Source organism: Lithobates pipiens, unplaced genomic scaffold (assembly GCF_037356315.1).
Source record: "Lithobates pipiens isolate NorthernLeopardFrog02 unplaced genomic scaffold, aLitPip1_a1.2 Scaffold_8, whole genome shotgun sequence".
NCBI lineage: Eukaryota > Metazoa > Chordata > Amphibia > Anura > Ranidae > Lithobates > Lithobates pipiens.
The window spans coordinates 344,311,775-344,322,288 of record NW_027507903.1 but is presented as its reverse complement, the minus strand read 5'-3'; the positions used below and the strand labels follow the sequence as shown (position 1 = coordinate 344,322,288).

General features: G+C 38.9%; 1 long non-coding RNA gene across 1 annotated transcript; it reads left to right on the top strand.

The window, feature by feature from the left end:
* The first annotated feature begins 969 nt into the window (after positions 1-969).
* LOC143963777 (uncharacterized) lies at positions 970-5,823 on the top strand. Its single transcript, XR_013271039.1, has 3 exons — positions 970-1,054; positions 2,465-2,578; positions 5,741-5,823. It is a non-coding gene; the product is annotated as an uncharacterized LOC143963777 (long non-coding RNA).
* Positions 5,824-10,514: the final 4,691 nt, after the last annotated feature.

The window sequence follows — 10,514 nt, the reverse complement described above, 5'->3', positions numbered from 1 at the left end:
GGAATGCAAATTCAGTCATTTGCTCCTCCTTGTTAAAATGACACAACATACAGGAGAATTGCATTTATTATGTAATGTGGATAAGAAACCCTATCTAAATTTATAGAGATATGGTAAAATTATCATCGAATGACATCAATTGCTGCTAAATTCATTTACAAATAAAGACATTATCAATATTCTTGAGGTTTTTTTTCCTCTGGGTTTCCCCTTCGTGTGTATTTTTGCTTTTTTTTTCCCCAAGAGCGCTATTCTAAAACACAATTTTTTTACAATTACATATGTTGAGATTTTTTGATCACAGATTTGCTATCTGATAAATCGTACCAAACACTCAGCAAAATCTAATTCTGGTTTAGTGTTTGTCATTTCCCGTTGAGGTTTCTAAGTTGGCTATAAAAACTCACACCAAGATGACACTTGGCCAGGACAATTCATAACTATATCCTGAAATACACAGAGTTCACTACTAGTACACTACTAGAAAACCATGGCTAAACTATTGATCGCTGCTTGTGCTGCACTATTCCTGTTAAGTGCAATTGTCGCTAATCCCTTGAACCACAAACAAATTACAACTGCCTCTAAACACTTGGACTGCAAAGACACAATGAAACAGATCATCAACAACCTGAAGGACATTAAAATAATGGTAAGAATGTGGACTGTTCATTTAAATTATTATAGTTGTTGTTAATAATATAATAGGTTAAGCACAATAAACGTCACCAGCTCTGGTGCAGTGTATGACACATGTATTGATGGCAAAACATCTAAGCAAGTAATTGTCAATAGACTTGAAAGACTCCTATATCAGGCTAGTTAAAAAAATGAATGAATACATGCAAATTTAAACTTAGCTTGCATAAGAAAGTGAATATAGGTTGACAAAATTAGTTGACCTTTTGAAAAAAACTATTTTGACTTTGTATGTACTATACTGAGTGAGGTACAACCCTTATCTGATTCATAGTTATCTTGCCCTCTCATTTAGCTTTCCAAGAATACATTATCATATTTCGTGCCCAAAGTGATCACTGATGAAAAGGAAAAGGTAAGAAAGTTTTCAAATGAAATAGTAATCTAATATTATGCAGTTATTATTTGGTTAAAAGGCAATTTGTCCATTTAAATCGAATTAACAGTGATAGCTACAGTTTATATGTGCAGTTTCAGTATTCTTTTTCAATGCAATCAGTACTCCAGTGTTATCATGTATGCTGACATGTATATTTTAGCTATAATTTCTTACATTAAAATTAGCTATGCATAATTTACAATAAATTATAACACTACATGGGGTTGATTTAGGCAAATAGTTGACTTTGCAAGTGAAATTTCCCCAGAGCATACTGAATGTGGTGATATTTCACTTAGCAGAGAATATTCAATAGTGTTCAACTAAAATAAAAATAAAAAACGTTTTGCTTGTACACGATTGGACGATGGAAATCAACAGAGCTTTTACTATGCTCTTGGGAAAAGTTATTTGCAAAATGTAACTTCTATTGCAAAGTAAACAATTATATTTGCCAATCTACGCTATCTTCTATCATGCATTTATGTGCAAGCAAAAAAAATATTTTTTTTCCTTACACATGATTGCTTATACTTTGCATAGTGATTTTTTACCACATGGACTCATTTAAGTTAAAATTCCCTTTACAAAGTTAACATGATTTAATGTTTTGATAAATAAACCCCATCTTGTTTAGGGGTGCGTTAGCTATTTGGACAAAAAAGGAAAAAGGGGCAGCTACCACATACCATCTGGTTATAGGTGAGCCACTATTAGCCTTTGGGTGCCAGGTCTGGAAGCTAAGGCCCAGGCTTTACTTACAGTGACCCAGCTGCATATTCATATATAAGTATTACATTTTCTGGGTAATCAAAACATGCAATGGGTGCTTATCTATTAGATGTTTGCCCTGGGCCCACTGATGTTGTAAAATGGTCCTAATCATGATTATTAATTACAATATTTGAAGTTAATAGAGTTGAGTTACTAAAACAGAAAATGTTCACTAAAGCCCCATACACACTATCAGATTATCTGCTGAGTTTTTCCTTCAGATTTACCAAAACCATATAATATGAGGACAAACCTTAGGAGTTTCAATGTGTATGCAATCAGGCAGGCCCTTCTACTACATGGTTTTGGTAAATCTGAAGGAAAAACTCAGCAGATAATCTGATAGTGTGTATGGGGCTTTAGGTTAGTTAATGTGGTAAAAATTCAGCATGATTTGATGATTGAAGCCAGCACAGCTTCACGTCATTCACTAAGCAGGGTGAAAATTCCCTTTGCAAAGTGAAACTACCATACTCCTTTTGTAAATCAACACCACTGAAAAAAATGGATTGTTTTAGTAAATCAGTCCCAATGAGTTCATTGTCAATATTAATCTGTCTTTAATTCAATTTAAAGTCAAGCAGTATTAAATGTATTCCTTTTTTTTTCTAGAATCAGACAATTGAAGAAATAGCCTGTAGAGGAGTAAAAGCTCTCAATCTCCCTAACCCATATCAGCACATTGATGGTTCACTGAATCGCTCTCTTGCACTTTTCTCAAAAGGAGTAAGTAAAACAATTTAAAGGAATTGTAAAGGTTGTTTGTTTTAAATAACAAACATGCGTATAATTACCTGCTCTGTGCAAGGGTTTTGCACAGAGCGGCCCAGATCCTTCTTTTCTGGGGTGACGGCGGTACTCCTGGCTCCTCCCCTTCATCGAGTGACCCCATGGAGAGACGCTTTCCATGGGGACACCTGCGTGGGCATGCTCATGAGTCCAGCTGCTGCATAGAATGCATTAAGGTGAAAAAACATGAGATTTTACAATCCCTTTAAGTCAATATATGTTTGACATGCTGCAGTTCCTATATTAAGAAATATTGTAGTAGGTTTTAAATAGTGACTCATAACAGTTTGTATAATAGAGATGAAACTTGTGTGCTACTGTGTGTAGTTTAAAGTGAAAACAGAACATCAAACTCCAATGAATATAGTGAAATGGAAAATCAAAGTAAACTAAAAAAACACAAAAATAAATATGATGAATACTTTTTGTCTAGATAGCATGTGGAAGCTATCCATTACACATGCCATCTAGACAAGAAGTATTCGTTTTTTGGAGTGAGCTTTTCCCTATATAAGGAACTACCCTATAATATATATATATATATATATATGGAACTACCCAGTGGTGAGCCCTGGATGTGTTGATTCCCTGTAGCATTTCGTCTTTGCTTGGGATCTGAATGTCTCTGCAGATCCAGCAGGATTCACCATTCGCTATCTGATGAGCCTTGTTTGACCTTTTGGTCATTGTTGGAGGTGAGCGGCCAATCTATAAATTTTAAAATCGATGTTGGAATGATGCTTTGTTTTTCCTTCTATTAAAGTGGAAGTAAACTCCCCTATAGTTTTCAGCCAAGGAAGCTGCCATCTTTGCCTCTGTTTAATCTTCAACTGCTATGGTGCTGCACATGTGATTCGTTATGACACCAGCCATTGGATGGTTTGATAGTTTGGCTGAGAGCACAGCCAATGTGCAGTTAGCATTCCCGGCATGCCTTTTTTTTTTAACTGTTTAAATCCATGGGTTTACTTCCACTTTAAGTTACTGTTCTATGAGTCATCCATCTCCATATAAACTGATTCCTACCATTTGGTTTTACTTTTTTGCACTTTATTTTATTTCTGAGTTTTTTTTTCACACTATATTGAATAAGTGCACAACTCCCCCCCTTCTTTTTTCATAAAAGATTGTAGCCATTGCTACAAATGAAGTAAGCTCAAGTTGTTCTTTTATCCGTGAGCTCATCCATATTATTTATGAAACATAGAACAATTATCAATATTTCCAGAATACAATTTTATTGAAAAAGAATGTGTGTTATTAATATTACACTGTAGCTCATATCAATATAAATCCATTATTAGACATAATGATACAATAATGCAGCGTACAATATTTGCATTCAAGCAGGGCCTTGGATTTTTGCATTATCTCTTTAAAATGTAGATAGAAAGTTTAAATAGAAAATAGCTTATCTGCTTGGAAATGCTTTGTGTAGTAGCATTTAGGGGACACTTCCTACAACCCTACAATAAGTAGGAAAGTGACCTTCTGTTATTCCATTGAGCTCCAATCAGATACAGAGCATCTCATTGAACCAATGTGTCTGTACAATTGTTCTGCAATGCCAGATTTATTCAGTCAGTGGCAGTATATCTTTAACTGTAACTTCCATTCACTTTATAAACTGGGAGCTATGGAAGTAATTACAAGCAATTAGAGGAGTTCCCTATTATTCAGTTTTAAAGATCTTCATGTTAATGTAAAGCTGGCAATAGATGGATAGAATTTCAAATGAAAAGTCTTAGGAAAATTTGTATGAAAATTCTCAGATCCTTCTCAAAACATTAATTTCTTGTTTGAAAGGCATTATTTGCTTTTAAAATGTGAGTTTTTGAATGAATGGACTTTACCGAACTAAAACCACATTCACTGTTATGCCCAGTACACAGGGTCAGATTTTCAGACGGAAAATGTTCGATGGGAGCATGTTGTTGGAAATTCCGACCATGTGTAGGCTCCATTGGATATTTTCCATTGGAATTTCCGACACAAAAAATCCATTGTTGGAAATTCCGATTGTGTGTACACAATTCCAACACACAAAGTTCCACGCATGCTCTGAATCAAGCAAAAGATTGGGTATTGAACTTCATTTTTCTCGACTCGTCGTGTGTGTTGTACGTCACCTCATTCTTGGCGATCGGAATTTCACACAAGATTTGTGTGAACGTGTCTATGCAAGACAAGTTTGAGCCAACATCCATCGGAAAGAAAACATGGATTTTGTTGTCGGAAAATCCTATCGTGTGTAAAGGGCATATGAAATTTGTTTGAGAAGTTTTCTAACCTGCTCCTTCGAATTTTTCTATCACGGCGGTTGAAAACAAACATCAATTTGACAAACTAACGATTAAAAATAAAAATGAACAAACCTTCTTTTTCCAAAAATGTGTTTAAAATTCTACCCATCTATTGCCAGCATTACTGTATTCATACTTTCCCTTGAAAGTGATGCTGGCAATACATACTACAATCTGATTTTAGATGTAACGACAACCACATTGTGTAAAGATCTAAAAGAATGTAATGAAACTGAATTGATTGTTAAGGTATGCCCTCACTACGAAGCCATTTGTATAAATCAAAGGTAGATTGTATAGAGATTGTACATGGATATATTATGTGTGGGGCTATTTTAGGAGGGATAACTGCCTTCTTAACTAAAAAAGGTCTTAAAGTTATTTTCCTTCAACCACCCATCAGATTCAAACCTAAAAGCTAAATCTAAATCTTTGGATCTGAATTGGGGTTGTGGGATAATATGTCCTCTTCATAGTAAGTGCAAGCTAGTACATCAGACTGAAAATGTAAACCTGAGCTGTTAAGGAATAAAATGGTATGCAAATGTAATATTATTGTACTTACAGTAATTTGCTTATCATACATAAAAAATATATATTTTTTTAGCTTTCTTGGAAAGTTATTTTTAACAGCACTGAGATGAAAAGATATATATACTATGTGGTGCGCGCAGTACATTCATCAGTGTTCATGTTGAGATGAGTTAGAGAATCATGTGAGTTTATTCAGAATGCATTCACTGATGTTGTGATCTTTTTTTGTTTTTCCATCTTAGTAATTTGTTTGTTTTTACAGGTGGATTGCAAAGACACTGACGAAAAATATGACTTTCAAACGTTTATTGAGGAACTTCTTTCAGAATTCCAAAAACACTACCCTAAACATTGTTTTTTATATCCAAGGAAGAGGAATGTGTGATAATGTTTTAAAAAATTTATTTTAATAACCTAATTTATTTATGTATTTATATATTTATATTAAGTTGCATACCCTGTAAGAAGACTCAGATTGTATATTTTTATTTTGAAATATAATTAAAAAATATATATTTTTTTGGAATGTGTTTTTTTTTTTTTTTTTTTTATTGTTCACGCACACTTTTATCTGGTATTAAAAAAATTGCTTTAGAGTAAAATTTTCGTTATGATTCAGTAAACTCAACAAGTAAGAACATATCATAGAGAGACAAAATTGAAACATACACAGTTAGGCTGTCCATACATTATACAATTTTTCTTTAGATTAACCAATACCATATTTTATATATATGTGTGTGTGTGTGTGTGTGTGTGTGTGTGTATATATACATACACTGTATATATGGATCGAACTTAAACACTTTCAATTTGTTTGCAATGAAGCATGTATTTGCACTACATAGTTGAAGGTAAAACTAAAGGGAATTGAATAAGAAAATTGTATAGTGTATGGCCAGCCTAAGATGGCTGATCAAATTGATAAACGTACGGTTCTACATCTGTACAATGTTAATGCCACCCCTGTATGCAATGAATAAAAAACATTCAGGAAATACACTGATACTTAAAGCAGAGTTCCAGCCAAAATATGACTTTTAAGATAAAAATACCCCTAGAATACTCATGCCTAATGCAATATAACCGGTATGCTGTAAACTATGCCCAGTTTTCTATCTGTGCAGCATTGTTTTCTTACTTTGTGAAGATTCTGCACAGCACGCCCATCTCTAGTGTGAGCATCTGAAGGCAAGTGTCCTTGTTCCTGGATTCCGTGCATGTTGGTTACCCAGCATGCACCTGCTGATATCGCACATGAGCAGTGCGGTGCAATTTCAGTCAGCTAGGCGTGGCGTAGCCACGCCAAGCTGACCAGGATTTTCCACAGATGCCAATGTTAAATGTTACTGGAGCCGTGCGATGCCAAGCTGGCCGAGAATTTCCATAGACGCCAATGTTAAATGTTACTGGCGCCATGCCATGCCAAGTTGGCCAAGATCTCCCAGCCAATGTAAAACTGGAAATCACGCATGGCATGGCAGGCCCCTAGAGGAGGACGTGAAATTAGATATAGGCAGAAATCAAGTAAGTGAACAGAAAAAAATTAATAAATTGCCAATTCATTTTAAGGATGCACATTAGGGCTGCATGGTGAGGAGTGAAAAATGTGGGTGGAACTACGCTTTAACAGTATGCTAACTTACAACGCCCAATGCCAAACAGCAGAACCCTTTACAAACCCCTTGTAAGGCTAAATCTTGAAAGTAGTGCAAGTTTTAGGCCCTTTTATCCATCCAGAACACAGATTTGGGCAAAACAAATTATATCTGCTGTTGGCTATTTAAGCAATTCTTGCACTAAAAATAAGGTCTGTTTATTTACTATGGTTTCCCTTCTATGCTAAAATAAAATCTAAAAAATCTAAAATCTAATCTAAAAAGCAATGTGGAATAAAAGGTAGATAATACTTACTGCAGAGGGTGACATTACACTCCTGATGATAATATCCCAGGAAAGATTAAGTAGCCCAGATCTCATAACATGCTGTTACAGCACAGTGCAGGAGCATCTCTTCAGATGTGTGCTATTCAATGTTTACCTGGGATATCGCCAGAAGCAGCATCAGGTCACCTTTACCTAGGAATCATGGATTAAAACAAGTGGTAAGGTAAGTATTTAATACATTTCCCAATTTTCCTCTACAGTTTGTTTTTAACTTTTTGCAGTGTTTTGGGGGTAAATCAAGGCCTAAGTAAATGAGAAAATGTTGCTTTTTTAGTGCAAATCAGTAAGGTTGATGCCTCATCGCAAGCATGTCCAAAGTCCGGCCTGTGGGCCAATTGCGGCCCGTGTTCTGGTTTTGAACAGCCCGCCTGGATATCTGGACATATATACACGTATATTTCTTTTGTGGCCCCCAACGATCTCCCAGCACCAGGGCCACAGAAGATATATATGTCCAGATGCCTTGCAGGGGACAGCGAGGAGGCGGAATGAGGGCCGTGCACACAGGAGTATTTCCTGTTTACATGGCGGCCTCTGTAGTAGGAAGTCCCGTCTCCAATGCTGCCATTGGATGACTGTTCTGTCCATCAAAGGAGGTGGGACTTTCAATTAAAGAGGCCACTGAGAATACAGGAGTTTCTCCTGTGTCAAATTTTTTGGTGCTCGTCGCACCCCCTTCCTGTCCCCTCTGAGGCTGCAGATGGATGGGCATCAGTCAGGCTGCACTGATTGCAATGGTGAGTCTGCATTCCTGGCAATGATGGGGGCTGCATTCCCGGCAATGATGGGAGCTGCATTTCTGACAATGATGGAGGACTGCATTTCTGACAATGATGGAGGACTGCATTTCTGACAATGATGGAGGACTGCATTCCTGAAAATGATGGAGGACTGCATTCCTGAAAATGATGGAGGACTGCATTCCTGAAAATTATGGAGGACTGCATTCCTGGCAATGATGGGAGCTGCATTCCTGGCAATGATGGGGGCTGGAATCCTGGCAATACTGGGTGCTGTATTCCTGGTAATAGGGGTGATGCACTGATGGCAATGGTGGTTCTGCATTCATGGCAATGGTGGGGCTGCATTCATGGCAATGGTGGGGCTGCAGGTGGGCACTGACCCTTATATTGCTTCGATGGTTCTTTATTTTAAAATGTAAGTTTTTTTCATTGAAACTTCGCATATGTCAATAAATACGGTATATCCAAATAACATGCCCGAGATCATCTCTTTACTCACACACAGCCACAATGGCAGGAGAATTATTGTTGGGTAGTGTATTAGTGCTCAAACTAACACAGAGACCAAATTTTAATGGTTCAAAGAATGTAGACAAAATGGTCAGACCTCAAGCATGTTCACTTCATCAAATCTGGCCCTCTTTGAAAAAAGTTTGGACACCCCTGCCTTATCGGGAAGATTATATTCTAACTTTAAACCAATTCATTCTATGTTTTGGATGAAACAAACTGTCTGCAACTTGTGATTGACGAACTTCCGACGGGACGTTTCGCGGACCGCGAACGCGACCTATAGTTCACGAACCATAACGTTCACGGCAGGCCCCATTGACTTCAATGGGAGGCGAACTTTGCAAACCTACAGGTCAAATTTGCAGCCACAAAATAATTACTAGCTGTGCAAACATAGTCCCACCACATGGCCAATGACATAACACATGTATGAGGTGAATCTGGGATCGACAACTACAAGCATTCTTTTTTTATATGTGAAATTGTGACAATTCAGGACTGTGGAGCGCATGAAGGCAATGGAGGAGAGGGAAGGTCAGGGTAGGCAAAGAAGAGGGTGCAGGAGATGATCACCAGCAGCGTGAAATACAGCAATGACACCTGCACCGTGATAGAGAGCACTGACATCAGCAGCGTGACATACAGCAATGACACCTGCACCGTGATAGAGTGATCTGACACCAGCACCGTGATAGAGAGCACTGACATCAGCAGCGTGACATAAAGCACTGACACCAGCACCGTGATAGAGAGCACTGACATCAGCAGCGTGACATACAGCAATGACACCTGCACCGTGATAGAGTGATCTGACACCAGCACCGTGATAGAGAGCACTGACATCAGCAGCGTGACATAAAGCACTGACACCAGCACCGTGATAGAGAGCACTGACATCAGCAGCGTGACATACAGCAATGACACCTGCACCGTGATAGAGTGATCTGACACCAGCACCGTGATAGAGAGCACTGACATCAGCAGCGTGACATAAAGCACTGACACCAGCACCGTGATATACAGCACTGACATCAGCAGCGTGACATACAGCAATGACACCTGCACCATGATAGAGTGATCTGACACCAGCACCGTGATAGAGAGCACTGACATCAGCAGCGTGACATAAAGCACTGACACCAGCACCGTGATATACAGCACTGACACCAGCACCGTGATATACAGCACTGACACCTGCACCGTAAGCAGCCCCAGGAGGAAGTCAGCATAGCACAGGGATGGTGGGAGCCCCTCATAATGAGCATAGCACAGGGATGGTGGGGGCCCCTCATAATATGCACAGCAGAGGTACAGCCCCAGGTGGAAGTCAGCACAGCACAGGGATGGTGGGAGCCCCTCATAATAAGCAGCCTCAGGAGGATGTCAGCATAGCACAGGGATGGTGGGAGCCCCTCATAATAAGCAGCCCCAGGAGGAAGTCAGCACAGCACAGGGATGGTGGGAGCCCCTAATAAGCATAGCACAGGGATGGTGGGAGCCCCTCATAATATGCACAGCAGAGGTATAGCCCCAGGAGGAAGTCAGCACAGCACAGGGATGGTGGGAGCCCCTCATAATATGCACAGCAGAGGTACAGCCCCAGGAGGAAGTCAGCACAGCACAGGGATGGTGGGAGCCCCTCATAATAAGCAGCCCCAGGAGGATGTGAGCATAGCACAGGGATGGTGGTAGCCCCTCATAATAAGCAGCCCCAGGAGGAAGTCAGCACAGCACAGGGATGGTGGGAGCCCCTCATAATAAGCATAGCACAGGGATGGTGGGAGCCCCTCATAATATGCACAGCAGAGGTACAGCCCCAAGAGGAAGTCAGCA